The sequence below is a fragment of the Haematobia irritans genome, chromosome 3, assembly GCF_050003625.1.
Source record: "Haematobia irritans isolate KBUSLIRL chromosome 3, ASM5000362v1, whole genome shotgun sequence".
Classification (NCBI taxonomy): Eukaryota; Metazoa; Arthropoda; class Insecta; order Diptera; family Muscidae; genus Haematobia; species Haematobia irritans.
Window position 1 is genome coordinate 154,726,003 of NC_134399.1, and position 16,753 is coordinate 154,742,755.

Sequence of the window (16,753 nt, forward strand, 5' to 3'; positions counted from 1 at the left end):
ATGCTCCGCAAGCCAAATCGGGGGGTCGGTTTATATGGGGGCTATATATAATTATGGGCTGATAGGAACCAATTCCTGCATATACTAACATCACGTACCAAATTTCAGCCAAATGGGAAGAATTTTGCTCTTCCAAGGGGCTCTGGAGGTCAAATCTGGGGATCGGTTTATATGGGGCCTATATATAATTATGGACCGATTTGGACCAAATTTTGCATGGGAGTTTGAGGTCATATATTAACACCACGTACCAAATTTCAACTGAATCAGATGAATTTTGGTCTTCCAAGAGGCTCCGGAGTTCAAATCTGGTGATCGGTTTATATGGGGGCTATATGTATAATTATGGACCGATGTGGACCAATTTTTGCATGGTTGTTAGAGACCATATACTAACACCATGTACCAAATTTCAGCCGGATCGGATGAAATTTGCTCCTCTTAGGGGACTCGCAAGCCAAATTTGGGGGTCCGTTTATATGGGGGCTATACGTAAAAGTGGACCGATATGTCCCATTTGCAATACCATCCGACCTACATCAATAACAACTACTTGTGCCAAGTTTCAAGTCGATAGCTTGTTTCGTTCGGAAGTTAGCGTGATTTCAACAGACGGACGGACGGACGGACGGACGGACGGACATGCTCAGATCGACTCAGAATTTCACCACGACCCAGAATATATATACTTTATGGGGTCTTAGAGCAATATTTCGATGTGTTACAAACGGAATGACAAAGTTAATATACCCCCCATCCTATGGTGGAGGGTATAAAAATTGCGTTTCACAATCGTAAACGGACGTTGTCAAAATGAAACAGAAACGTTCACAAAAAATCAAAACGGAATGTTCACGATTTTGTCCACGGGCGTTCACGATTTCATGAACGGCATTCGTTTTTCTTTGGCCATGAAAAGTCTTAAAATACTCGTTAGACGTTGTTATGGCAACTCCGCCGTTGGTGCAATGTGATAAGGCGACTGTTAACGCGTATCGTGCAGGCAACACAGGTTCGAGTCACGGTAGAGGAAATCTTTTTTTAATTTTGCTTATAAATTCGTAACCATTACGTTTTCAGATCATGAACGCTGGTTGTTGTTTTGACAACGTATGGTGTCATTTTTACATTGTCAGATTGACCTCATCTGTTCTCAGTTTGACAACACATGTGTGTTGATTCACTTTCATGAACGGATCGTTTCGAAATGACCACGTCGGTCATGATTTTTTCTATGGGTGTAGAAATAGAATTTTGAGCAAATTGTCTATATAAATAAAATTTTGACAAAATTTTCTATATAAATGACAAAATTTTGTATAGAAACAGAACTTTGACAAAATTTTCTATAGAAATACAATTTTGGAAATTTTTTCTATAGAAATAAAATTATGACTCAATTTCCTATAGAATGAAATTTTGACAAAATTTTCTATAGAAATACAATTTTGACAAAATGTTTTATAGAAATAAATATTTTTATTTACAGAAGTAAGTATTCTAAAAAAATAAAATTTGACAAAACTCTCTATAGAAATAAAATTTTGACAAAATTTTCTATAGAAATAAAATTTTGACAAAAACTTCTAAATCTAAAAATAATCTATGGAAATAAAATTTTCTAAAATTTTCTAAATACAATTTTAAGCAAATTGTCTATATAAATAAAATCGTGGCAAAATTTTTATATACAAATAACATAATTTTGTATAGAAGTAGAATTTTGACAAAATTTTTTATAGAAATACAATTTTGAGAAATTTTTCTATAGAAATCAAATTTTGACAAAATTTTCTATAGTAATGAAATTTTGACAAAATTTTCTATAGAAATGAAATTTTGACAAAATTTTCTATAGAATTGAAATTTTGTTGTTGTTTTTTGATTTCAGCTTAAAACCATGCATTGAATAAACTACAAGTGTAGCTTAACCAACAGAGGAAAAGAATAAAATTTTCTATAGAAATAAAATGTTGACACAATTTTCTATTGAAATCAAATTTTGGCATAATTTTCTATAGAAATCAAATTTTGACAGCATTTTTTTATAGAAATGAAATTTTGACAAAATTTTCTATAATAGATATAAAATTTTGATTAAATTTTCTATAGAAATAAAATTTTGACAACATTCTCTGTAAAAATAAAATTTTTGCAAAATTTTTTGTAGAAATAAAATTTTGACAAAATTGTCTATAGAATTTTTGAAAAATTTTTCTATAGAAATAAAATTTTGATAAAATTTTCTTAGAAGTACAATTTTGACAAAACTTTCTATAGAAATAAATTTTTGACAAAATGGGCCTTATCGGACCACTTTTCGGTATAGCCCCCATATAAATCGATGCCATATGTGACTTTCAGGACATTTTGGAGAAGCAAATTCGAAATTTGATCCGTTCGAAATGATGTCAATTTGAACCTTCTAACAAACCGGCCGTTCATATGGGTCCATAATTATATATAGACCCCATATAAACCGATCCTAAGATTTCATTTAATCTAAAATTTTTACGTAATATTAGTATATACTCTCTAGTTATGGTGCAAAACTTCGTCGATAGTCTATATCTATACAGTCGGGTCAAGAACTAACGCGGCTTATATAGATGAGTAATGTACCTTTTTAACACAGACTCAATAGAACTGTCGGCCTTGTGTACCTTTTAGCAATAAAAATAAGTTAAATTTTAATTAGAATTAATTATTAGAAATTAAGTTAGAGTTTTTTTCTGTATTGATCCTGGACGCCATCTTACGATTTATTTCGTAGTTTGCCATTGCTAAACGATATTTATTATTAATGCAAACTCAGTACTAATAAAGCTCTGGTTATACTGCGAGTAGCAAGATATTGACTACTGGTAATGCTAAAGGAATCACATATGGTTACTCAGTTTGTGCTGTGTAATTCATCGTTTAATTCAATATTAAACGAACGCCTTCAATTTTGCCTTGAATTCCACTAACAATACTCATCCCAGCGTTAGCTCTACAAACCCTTTTGATTAATTGCCATCGTTGATTCTGGCTAACGTTAATCAATTAATTAATAAACCAAGAAAAAGCCACAAAATTAATCATATTATGTCAAACAAAAGGAAAACAAAAAACAAAAATCATCAATGTCAATCCCATAAGCCATAGGATGACAGAGGCAATCCCATTTTTCGTCTGCCATTTGGTTGTGCTTATTTGAGTATAGTCCCTCAATCACTGCTCTCTGTCTCTCTCTCTCTCTCTTCCCATCACTTTCCCAAGCTTACAGTAAGCATTTATAATCGCATGGATGGTAAAAAGTCAAACGCACCCAGTTTTAAGAAAGGCAATATCCCAATTCACATGGTGAAGGGATCTAAGGTGAGGAATATGTCTGGGCTAAAATGAACTTTCCGGTGAAGAAAGCTATCATCCAGCTGTATTGAAAGAATTTCGTGTTAGTGAACAAAGCATTGGCATAATAGTGAAAAAGAAAATCAAGCGGGCAAATAAACACGCAAAAAGTCCTCGTCTATGTGTGTGTGTATGTGTGTGTGCACATTCAAGGGAAACAAACAAACCAAAAGGACAAAGGACGAACAAATAAACAACGAAAAGCAAGCAAGTCACACAATGAATCACTGAACTTACAATATCTCTCATTCACTTACAAACACAAACACACACCCACACGTCACATACATATATGCTATCGTAGTGGACACTGAGAAGCATTTAAACACCTTGCTAGGGTTAAGGATAACTGCTAAAGGTTAGCAAATAAAAATATTCGAGTCGACAGACTTAACACATACACACACTTACATATTACCATAGTCCGAAGATATTTAATAAACAATTCCATATGGGTCATTCGAAACAAGAAATTTAAAGGCTTTGACCACCATTTTATATTTTAGGATTGAACTTATTGTACTCCAAATTTTGAGATTTCCACAAAGCGTTAGTAAAACCAGGAAAATTTAATGCCCTGGTATTCTTTTTAACTGCAATTAATGAAATCATACTCCCTCATAGAACAAAAAATTAACTAAAAGTAGAGAAAAAATCATTGGCACCAAATCATCACCATTTTAATCAGACAATAGTTCCTTCTTAATATTTTTGCGAATCGAAAGTACGAAAATTTTCTTTTGATTTAGTTCATATTGAACTTATGTGTACGGTCATTGAACACATAATTATGGTAGAAAAAGGAAAATTCATTGACCTGTGGAAAATTTCGCATAAAATCGTAGGCTTAAACTACAAACAAATAATATATATTTTTTTATACCCACCACCATAGAATGGTGATGGGGATGAAATAAGTTTGTCATTCCGTTTGTAACACATGGGAATATCGATTTCCAATTATATAAAGTACTAGCGTAACCCGCCCGCTTCGCTGCGCCTTCCGAAGCGTATTTGTAGGAACATTTTGCGTTAACTTAGTCAACCATATCCATCGTGCTGAAAACAAGTTCGAAAACATTTGAATTCTTTCAAACAAATCGGACTACTTGCTTTTTCGTTTATAGGTACAAATACGGCGGATATGCATATGTAAAACGGTTCGTTTTACGGTTCGGGGAGAGCGTGTACCCTTTCCTCCGAATTTTTTAAATAATGTTCTGTATTCAAGTAGTTGGACAATCTTCTATATTTCTTTTGAATAAGAAGAAGAAAATAAGTGTGGTTTATCAATGAAAGGTATACTTCTCCTCAACATATCTGAAAATTAATTATAATTATATTATAATAACATGCAAAGAATTACTGTTTCCCATCCAATAAATCGGAAAAAGCAAAAGTAGTAAAAAATTTTACCACATTAACATTTGCTAAAATGTTGGAAAATAATGTACCCTCTACGTTGCTACCAATTTCATGTAAATTTAAGTTCTTTACTAAAAAGAAGTCTGGCAGAAGCCTGTGCAAAAATCATAAAATTGTGTACCGAGATCCCATTTACGGACAACCCTCTACTTTCAATTTAAGAAAAAAAGGGAACCCTCTCCCCACCTTCGCTCCACTCCGACATGATATCGGACTATCACGTACTCTATATTCATTTCATAACTACTCAATGGTCCCTATAAATTCTATCGAAGTAAATCGACAAAGTTTATTTCAATTTTCCCCTTCCCCAGTCAGATATCGAGAAATCATATATAAATTTAATCCCTCCTCCCACATTCCCTGTAAATTTCAAGTAGATCGGAGATCTTTAAATTTTGCTCTATTGTTTAAAAGGGACGTCACTTTTCCCGATACAATATCGACTAACACCGTAGTGAGTAGCACCCCTAACCTTCCCTGAAAATTCTTGAAACTTTCCTTCAAGTGTGGGGAAGGTTGCCTCTTCGTTCATAACCTTCCCCACTGCCTTTGTAAATTTCAAGGAAACTTCAGAATTTTTTTTTTTTTTTTTTTGCTGTTATAGAGGAGGACCTCCTCTCCGACCAAATATCGAAAAGTGATGTAGCGTATCTTTTGTAAACGTCCTAGAAAATGTCAAGTTAATTATAAGCCTAAAGGGGCGGCCTTTCTTCCATCCAAATATCACAAAATCAGGTATCAACTATTAGTATCATAACCTCTCCCCAGTCCTCTGTAAATTTCAAGTAACTCGGCAAAGTTAAATTGTTTCTCTGTATGTTCGTAAGAGAAGCGGATGTCTCCCTATGCCCTTTTATTTTTATTAAAAAATCAGGAACCTGATATAAATTTCATAACCTCACCCATTTTTCCGTAAAATTTCAGTCGGTGGAGTTTAGTTTTGTTTTCACTGTACTTTAAAAAAAAGTCGGGCAAAGGGGTGGTCCCCCTCACCGACCAAATATCGAAAAGTAATATAGAGGATTTCTTGTCTAGATGCTAACCCCAACATTCAATGAAAATGTCAAGCAAATCGCAATAATTTTGTTCCAAGGTTCAAAAAGTAGGGAAAGGGGGAGGTCCCCCTCCCCGTCGACATATGAAATAATCAGGTACCCCATATTAATTCCATAACCTCACAGCATGTTCTCTGTATATCTCAGATAATTTAGAGAATTTTAGTTTTTTTTTTTCACTGTACTTAAAAAAAAAGTCGAACAAAGGGGAGGTCCCCCTCCACCACCAATATCGAAATATAAAGTGGCGGATCTTTGTCTAGATGCCAACCCCAACCTTCAATGAAAATTTCAAGCAAATCGGTCAACTTTGGTCCAATTTTCAAAAAGTCCGACAAAGGGGAGGTCCCCCTCCGCGACCAGGTGTCACAAAACGAGGTACCCTATTTTCACCACATGAACTCCCAGTACGATCTCTGAAAGTTTCAAGTAAATCCGTTCAGCCGTTTCGGAGCCAACTCGGAACATACAAACAAACAAACAAACAAATAAACGTAGATTGACTTTTATATAAAGGGTGATTCTTTTGAGGTTAGGATTTTCATGCATTAGTATTTGACAGATCACGTGGGATTTCAGACATGGTGTCAAAGAGAAAGATGCTCAGTATGCTTTGACATTTCATCATGAATAGACTTACGATCTGCCACAACGTCGAATTTTCAGTGAATGGGCCCTAGTTGGCAGAAAATCCGCTTTATTATCGACAAATTTTGTTCAGCGATGAGGCTCATTTCTGGTTGAATGGCTACGTAAATAAGCAAAATTGCCGCATTTGGAGTGAAGAGCAACCAGAAGCCGTTCAAGAACTGCCCATGCATCCCGAAAAATGCACTGTTTGGTGTGGTTTGTACGCTGGTGGAATCATTGGACCGTATTTTTTCAAAGATGCTGTTGGACGCAACGTTACGGTGAATGGCGATCGCTATCGTTCGATGCTAACAAACTTTTTGTTGCCAAAAATGGAAGAACTGAACTTGGTTGACATGTGGTTTCAACAAGATGGCGCTACATGCCACACAGCTCGCGATTCTATGGCCATTTTGAGGGAAAACTTCGGAGAACAATTCATCTCAAGAAATGGACCGGTAAGTTGGCCACCAAGATCATGCGATTTGACGCCTTTAGACTATTTTTTGTGGGGCTACGTCAAGTCTAAAGTCTACAGAAATAAGCCAGCAACTATTCCAGCTTTGGAAGACAACATTTCCGAAGAAATTCGGGCTATTCCGGCCGAAATGCTCGAAAAAGTTGCCCAAAATTGGACTTTCCGAATGGACCACCTAAGACGCAGCCGCGGTCAACATTTAAATGAAATTATCTTCAAAAAGTAAATGTCATGGACCAATCTAACGTTTCAAATAAAGAACCGATGAGATTTTGCAAATTTTATGCGTTTTTTTTTTAAAAAAAGTTATCAAGCTCTGAACAAATCACCCTTTATATAGATAGATAGATATATAGATATATTCTTGATCAGGGAAAATTTCTAAGACGATATAACCATGTCTGTCTGTCTGTTGTAATCACGCTACAGCTTTCAATAATGGATATATAGTCCTGTTATTTGGCACAGATTCGTTTTTTGTTTGCAGCCAGGTCAAGTTCGAAGATGGGCTTAACCGACCCCCTGATTTGGGGTTTTGGGCTTCTATAAACCGTTTTTTCTATCCGATTTGCCTGAAATTGGATTTCTAGAGGTATTTGAGGACCACAAGTAGGTGTGCCGAAAATGGTGCCATAGGTCCTTGTTTTGGTATAGCCCCCATATAGACCGATCTCCCGATTTTACTTCTTGGGCTTCTAGAAACCTTATTATCAATCCGATTTACCTGAAATTTGAAATTTAGAGGTATTTTAGTACCACAAAGAGGTGTATCGCAAATGGGGCGTATCAGCCAATGTTTTGCTATAGCCCCCATATGGATTGATTGTGTTTTCAATCTGATTTGTCTGAAATTTGAAATCTATAGGTATTTTAGGACCGCAAATGGGTGTGGCAAAAATGGGGCGTATCTTTTGATATATCCCCCATATAGACCGATTACTTCTTGTGCTTCTAGAAAACGTATTTTCAAGATTTGCCTGAAATTTTAAATCTAGCGGTATTTTCAAACCACACGAGTTGGTGTCTATCGGTCCAGGTTTTGGTATAGCCCCCATATAGACCGATATCCCGATTTTTCTTCTTAGGCTTCTAGAAACCTTATTATCAATCCGATTTACCTGAAATTTGAAATTTAGAGGTATTTTAGCACCAAAAATAGGTGTATCGAAAATGGGGCGTATCGGGCAGTGTTTTACTATAGCCCTCATATAGACCGATCTCCCGAATTTACTTCTTGGGCTTTTAGAAACAATCGTGTTTTTCCAATTTGCCTGAAATTAAAATTCTAGAGATTTTTTATGGCTATAAATAGGTGTTCCGAATATATTGTGTATCGGTAGAGATTTTGACATATCCCCCTTACAAAACCGTCCACCGATTTGCGGTCCAGATTATATAGGGTTTTCAGAACAACAATTAGGTGTGCTGAATTTGGTGTGTATCGGTGTGTGTTTTCGGCACAGCACCCATATAGACTGATCTCCCGATTTAACTCCTTGGGCTTATATTAACCGTAGTTGTTATCAAATTTGCCTCCATATAGACCAATGTCACTTGAGGGTATAGAAGGCGCACTGATCAAGAAAATTGCATGAAACTGAAAGCAAAATTTCCAGGCCTCATTTGGAAAAAATACAGCCTGATGATGCCGCCAGCCCATAAACCGCACCAAACAGTCATTCTTTGTGGGTGCATTGGTTTTTCGACAATCACTCTTGGATTCTCATTCGACCAAATGCGTCAATTCTGTTTATTGACGAATCCACTGAGGTGAAAATGTGCCTCATCACTGAAGATGATTTTCTTCGAAAATTGATCATTCCATTCTGCCCATTCACGACGTCCATGGTTCAAATTGAGTAAGTCTGAAATAGAGAAATGTCAAATAAAATTCGGAAAAAACTTGGCGTTTATGTGTGGTTCACATTCAACATCGGCCCTTACACTTTAACCATCCATTATTTGATTCATGGTAGTCGGTATTTAAGATTCGACCCGGCCGAATTTACTGCTGTATATCCTTGTTTTGTAATAAAACTAAGTTTAAATTACACCCAGAAAAAAATGAACCCACAATGAAAACAAGTATATACGGCCGAAAAATTCGGCCAGGCCGAATCGTATGTACCCTCCAGATTGCATAGAAACTTGTACTAAAGACTGCCATCCACAATCGAATTTACGGTAACACTTGTCGATGGCAAAGTATCTTAAAACTTCTTAACATCGTCTTCTCAATTGTAAGTTAGTCCATGCGGGGAATATTTTAAACAAAAAAGGCCAATTAAACACGTATATAATTCAGTGTGACAAAATTTTCCATAGAAATAAAATTTTGACAAAATTTTCTGTAGAAATAAAATGTTGACAACATTTTCGATAGAAATAAAATCGTGACAAAATTTTGTAGAGTAATAAAATATTGACAAAATTTTCTATAGAAATAAAATTTTGGTAGATTATTTTTGGGGATCGGCTATATATAACTATAGACCGATATAAACCAATTTTGGCATGGCTATTAGCGGCCATATACTAGCGCAATGTACCAAATTTCACCACGTACCAAATTTCAACCGGATCGGATGAATTTTGCTCCTCCAAGAGCTCCGGAGTTCAAATCTGGGGATCGGTTTAAATGGGTGTTATATATAATTAAGACCGGTATGGACACATTTTTGCATCGTTGTTAGAGACCATATGCTAACACCACGTACCAAATTTCAGCCGGATCGGATGAAATTTGTTCTCTTAGATGCTCCGCAAGCCAAATGAGGGATCGGTTTATATGGGGGCTATATATAATTATGGACCGATGTTTTTGCATAATTATTAGAGACAATATACTTACACCATGTACCAAATTTCAACCGAATCGGACGAATTTTGCTTCTCAAAGAGGCTCCGCAAGTCACATCTGGAGATCGGTTTATATGGGGGCTATATATAATTGTGGACCGATATGGACCAATTTTTGCATGGTTGTTAGGGACCATATAGTTACACCACGTACCAAATTTTAGCCGGATCGGTTAGGGGCTATATATAATTATGGACCGATTTGGACCAATTTTTGCATAATTGTTGGAGACCATATACTAACACCACGTACCAAATTTCAGCCGGATTGGATGAATTTTGCTTCTCAGAGAGGCCCCGCAAGTCAAATCTGGGGATCGGTTTATATGGTAGCTATATATAATTATGGACCGATGTGGACCAATTTTTGCATAGTTGTTAGGGACCATATACTTACACCACGTACCAAATTTCAGGCGGATCGGTTGAAATTTACTTCTCTTAGAGGCTCCGCAAGTCAAATCTGAGCGTCGGTTTATATGGGGGCTATACGTAAAAGTGGTCCGATATGGCGCATTTGCCTACATCATCACCTACATCAATAACAGCTACTTGTGCCAAGTTTTAAGTAAATAGCTTGTTTCGCTCGGAAGTTGGCGTGATTTCAAAAGACGGACGGACGGACACGCTTAGATCGACTCAGAATATCACCACGACCCAGAATATATATATTTTTTTATGGGGTCTTAGAGCAATATTTCGGTGTGTTGCAAACGGAATGACAAAGTTATTCCGTCCTATGGTGGAGGGTATAAAAATGTAGGTTTATATTAGAAAATGTTAATTAAAATATTTTAATAATTGAACCATGATACAAAACAGTTAATAATTTTTGTCAAATTGAGGATAATTCATTAAAAATTTATTCAGTTTTTCAATAAAATTTCATATTTTTGAAGGAATTAAAAATTGTTAACATGTCTTTAGTGCTATATGAAATTTTCGACAGAGACAATTTAAGTAAAATAAATATAAAAAAAATTTTAGTTAAATTGTCTCTGTCGAAAATTTCATATAGCACTAAAGACATGTTAACAATTTTTAATTCCTTCAAAAATATGAAATTTTATTGAAAAATTTAATAAATTTTTTAATGAATTTTCCTCAATCTGACAAAAATTATTAACTGTTTTGTATCATGGTTCAATTCCTAAAATATTTTAATTAACATTTTCTAATATAAACCTACATTTTTATACCCTCCACCATAATACTGAATAACTTTGTCATTCCGTTTGCAACACACCGAAATATTGCTCTAAGACCCCGTATATATATTCTGGGTCGTGGTGAGCAAAAAAAAAATCGTTTGAGCAAAATTTACCTACTTTAAGAAAATATAAACTATTTTCATATTTAATACAATTGTGTACCTTATTTATATAAAACTTTTTTTCTCACACACAAAAAAAAATTCTGATTCAATCACGAAATTAATTGATCCAATTAATTTTTTAATTGAAATGTCTTCAATCACGAAAATGATAGTATCAATCACAGTTTTAATTGGGCATAGAAAAATTCTTGATTAAAAAATTAATTGATGTCATTAGCAATTTTCAATTAATTTTTTAATTGATTCAATTAAAAATTTAATTGATTTTGAATGCAAACCCCAATTAATTTTTTATTTAAAAAGGCAACTATTTTCAATTACTTTCTGAATTGGCTTAGAGTTTTTATTTGGATTAAGAAATGTTCATCACTTTTTTAACTGACTTAGTCTTCCGAATTTCATTAAAAATTAATTGTATCAATTAATTTTTTAATTAAAAATTTTAAAATTTTCAATCATTGACTTAATTAACTTAATGTTTCTATCTTGATTAAAAAGTTAATTGTATCAATTAATTTATTAATTGAAAAAACATTCAACTTCAATTAACTTTATAATTGGAAATATTTTGGTGATATTTTTTCTGTGCATATTTAGTTTACATTATTAAAATAAGCAAAAAATAATTAAAATAAGAAAAGTGTTCCTCATATTTGGCAAAATTAAACAAAAGTAAACTAATTTTTATGGACTCAAATAAAGTGAAATCGCAGTAGCTTTAGTTTATCCACTGATTTTTCCCTGTGTATATTGAAGCTATATCTAAATCTGAAGCGATTTCAACCAAATTTGCCGTGCATAGAAGAATCTTAATTCTACTCCCTATGAAAAATTGCACATAAATCGGAGTAAAATTTTGGTTTCTGTTGTCATATGAGTGTAAATCGGGCGAATGATATAAATGGGAGCAATATCTAAATCTGAGCCGATTTCAATCAAATATTTCACACTTTACGACGCTATTAATTGTAAAATTTAAAGCAAATTAAGATAACAGACACAATAATTTTTTTTTTTTTTTTAATTTGTTAAAGAAATTGTTTTGTAGTTTGAAGGAACAAATTGAAGTTCAAAATTGCAAGAATGTCTCCAATGCCACTCGAATTTCAAGATGGGCGTATTTGTAGTAAAATTTACAAATTTAAAGAAACAATGACCTATTTCCCTCTCCAAGACTCCGATTCCACAGCCCTGGTAAACACTCCAGTGACACCCAAGTACTCCATTTGTTAATATTTATCGAGAGCAACTGACAGCATTTCAAACGTCAAAGTATGCAATAAAAACTTTTCATGGAATGCTTCATATTAAATAATATTCCACGACAATGGCACTAAACAATGAATAATGCACAACAATAAGCACCTGAAAGCCAAAGCCAAGCAAGCCATGGACCGACCATCCATCCTTAGAGCTCTAACCCAATGGCGACAAGAAAGAGAAAAAACAAACACAAAAAATATAACATGTCAACAATCTAGGATATATTTTTGCTCATATTGCAAATAAGTAAATGAAGGTGGTATTTGTGTCACTGACGGGTTTTAAGGAGTTCTTCATCTTGGTGTAATTTTACTCTTTGTTAGATTATGGTACCTAGCCTTTTATTGTCGTTGCTCCTTTAACTAACTTGAGTCTGGGTATAATTTTAAAATATTGCTTTAGACAATCCCTTGAGATTTAATTTTATTAACAAAAAAATAAACACACTAAGCATTGGCTTATTTATTGCCTTGTCCCAAAGAGGACATCAAACTTTATGCTTTTCGAATTCAGACAGGGCAATAAAACGATAAATTCTAATACAAAGGCTTTTGAATGGAATGCATCAGAAGATTTATTTTTTTTTTCAAAAAAAGTTTAATTTTAAGGGTACTATAATTTTGCAAAAATTTCAAAATAAACTAAAAAATAATGACATAATAAATAAATGTCCCCATATTGATTGCGCAAAAGTGAATGTGTTTTATCAGGCGATACATATTTATTGAAGATATATTCATATCCCAGCAAAAAAAAGCGTCGCCAAAAAAGTAGTGAAAATGTTCTTTTTGGATCCGGAAGTAGTGCAAACATGGGCTTGTCCACGGGAGCCACCGTGGTGCAATGGTTAGCATGCCCGCCTTGGATACACAAGGTCGTGGGTTCGATTCCTGCTTCGACAGAACACCAAAAAGTTTTTCAGCGGTGGATTATCACACCTCACTAATGCTGGTGACATTTCTGAGGGTTTCAAAGCTTCTCTAAGTGGTTTTACTGCAATGTGGAGCGCTGTTCGACTCGGCTATAAAAAGGAAGACCCTTGTCATTGAGCTTAACATGGAATTGGGCAGCGCTCAGTGATAAGAGAGAAGTTCGCCAATGTAGTATCACAATGGACTGAATATTCTTAGTGAGCCTGATACATCGGGCTGCTATCTAACCCAACCTAATATGGGTTCGTCATAGGACGGATGTTCACCATTTCAACAGCCGTTGCACTGAATTTGCATCTCTTCTTACTCTGTGATTCTTATTAAGTGTTTCGGATGTGAATTAAAAAATGTTGTCATATTTTGCCAAATAAATAATTTTTATAATTTTTTTTCTGATTTTTAATGCATTCTAACGATTCGGACGTTTGAATTAAAAATTTTTGAATTTTTGAAGACTGTCATCCACAATCGAATTACTTGGGTTGCGGTAACTTTTGCCGATGACAAGGTATCTTGAAACTTCCTAGTACCGTAATATATACCACGTAGTCCATACGTGGTATAATTAAACTTAAAATTTTCTATAGAAAAAAAATTTTGAAAAAGTAAAATTCTGACAACATTTTCTATAGAAGTAAAGTTTGGACAAAATTTTCTATAGAAATACGATTTCAACAAAATTTTCTATAGAAATAACATTTTGAAAATTTTCTATAGAAATAAAATTTTTACAAAATTTTCAAAAAATTTAAAAATTTGACAATATTCTCTATAGAATTAAACTTTTGACAACATTTTCTACAGAAATAAAATTTTGCCAAAACCTTCAATAGAAATAAAATTTGACAAAATTTTCTATAGGAATAAAATTTCGACAAAATTTTCTATAGGAACCAAATTTCGACAAAATTTTCTATAGAAATAAAATTTTGACAAAATATTCTATAGAAATAAAATTTTGCTAGAATATTTTTGTTCGAGTGGCAAGCATGATTATGAACCGATGTGGACCAATTTTTGTGTGATTGGGGATCGGCTATATATAACTATAGACCGATATGGACCAATTTTGGCATGGTTATTAGCGGCCATATATTAACACCACGTTGCAAATTTCAACCGGATCGGATGAATTTTGCTCGTCCAAGTGGCTCCGGAGTTCAAATCTGGGGATCGGTTTATATATGGGCTATATATAATTATGGACTGATATGGACCAATTTTTGAATGGTTGTTAAAGACCATATACCAAAACCATGTACCAAATTTCAGCCGTATCGGATGAAATTTGCTTCTCTTTGAGGCCCCGCCAGCCAAATCTGGGGATCGGTTTATATGGGGGCTATATATAATTATGGACCGATGTGGACCAATTTTTGAATGGTTCTTAGAGACCATATACTAATACCATGTAGGTTAGGTTAGGTTAAAGTGGCAGCCCGATTAAGATTCAGGCTCACTTAGACTATTCAGTCCATTGTGATACCACATTAACTAAAAGTACCTATTACATATGTGCACTTCTAGTTTTAACCGCTGAACCTTCTTGATTATTTTTCTTTGTTGAACCAACCAGATTGTTCCAAAAATATTAGCAGACTGCTTAAGTTAACGTTTTCCAGATCCGCCAGTAATCTGAAGCTATATGCTCCTAGAAGTTGCTTGCGCTTTACACAAAATGCAGGACACTCACACAAGAGGTGTTTAATTGATTCTTTTTCCTCCGCATCATGACAGCTCATACAATAGTCATTATACTTCGCGCCAATAGTTTTTGCAAAATCGCCTATCAGGCAGCGACCCGTTATAGCAGATATCAGGAGTGATATCTGACGTCTCGAGAACATTAGCATATCTAGTGTGCGGTTTAAGTTGAAATGGGGCCATATTTGCTTGGTGTCGTTACAACCCTTGCAATTCTCCCATCGAACATTTGCCATCCTAACAGCCTTCTCACGCAGCATGAGCTTGCAGGTAGCTAGGGGCATACCAACAAATTCCAGTTCCCCTGGAATATGTAAGGTAGTCCCTAGCCTTGCCAACTCATCCGCTTCGCAGTTCCCCGGTATGTTCCTATGGCCAGGCACCCATATTAGGTGAATATTGTACTGCTCAGCCATCTCATTGAGAGATTTGCGGCAGTCGATGGCCGTTTTCGAGTTGAGGAACACAGAGTCCAAGGATTTTATTGCAGGTTGACTGTCTGAGTATATATTAATGCCAATATTTGTTGGAACATTACTTCTCAGCCAATTCGCCACCTCTCTTATTGCTAATATTTCAGCCTGAAAAACACTACAGTGATTAGGTAATCTTTTCGCTATTCGAATTTCCAGATCTTTAGAATATACTCCGAACCCCACTTGTCCATTCAATTTGGAGCCATCAGTATAGAAATCTATATATCTTTTATTCCCCGGGGTCTGTGTACACCACGCCTCACTGTTGGGAATTAGAGTTTCAAACTTTTTGTCGAAAAGTGGTTTTGCCAGGGTATAATCCACTACGTTAGGCACATCTGGCATTATTTTGAGGACCGAACTATGACCGTACATTTTTTCCGACCACAGCGATAGCTCGCGCAACCGCACAGCCGTTGTTGCAGCTGACTGTTTGGCCAAAATGTCTAAAGGCAATAGATGTAGCATGACATTAAGGGAGAACCTAACCTAACCTAATACCATGTACCAAATTTCAGCCGTATCGGATGAAACTTGCTTCTCTTTGAGGCTCCGAAAGCCAAACCTGGGGATCGGTTTATATGGGGGCTATATATAATTATGTGAACCGATGCATGGTTGTTAGAGACCATATACTAACACCATGTACCAAATTTCAGCCGGATCGGATGAAATTTGCTTCTCTTAGAGCAAGCCCAATTTGGTTGTCCGTTTATATGGGGGCTATACGTAAAAGTGGACCGATATGGACCAATTTTTGCATGGTTGTTAGAGACTATTTACTAACACCATGTACTCTCTTGCTTCTCTTTGAGGCTCCGCAAGCCAAATTTGGGGGCCCGTTTATATGGGGGCTATACGTAAAAGTGGACCGGTATGGACCAATTTTTGCATGGTTGTTAGAGACCATATACTAACACCATGTAGCAAATTTCAGCCGGATCGGATGAAATTTGCTTCTCTTAGAGGCTTAGCAAGCCAAATTTGGGGGTCCGTTTGTATGGGGGCTATACGTAAAAGTTGATCGATATGGTCCATTTGCAATACCATCCGACCTACATCAATAACAACTACTTGTGCCAAGTTTCAAGTCGATAGCTTGTTTCGTTCGGAAGTTAGCGTGATTTCAACAGACGGACGGACGGACGGACATGCTCAGATCGACTCAGAATTTCACCACGACCCAGAATATATATACT

At 35.2% G+C, this 16,753-nt stretch overlaps 1 protein-coding gene across 1 annotated transcript in view; it reads right to left on the reverse strand.

Moving 5' to 3' along the window:
- CARPB (Carbonic anhydrase-related protein B) overlaps nt 1-16,753 on the reverse strand; it is an 82,750-nt gene that overhangs the window by 55,039 nt on the left and 10,958 nt on the right. The window lies entirely within an intron of this gene.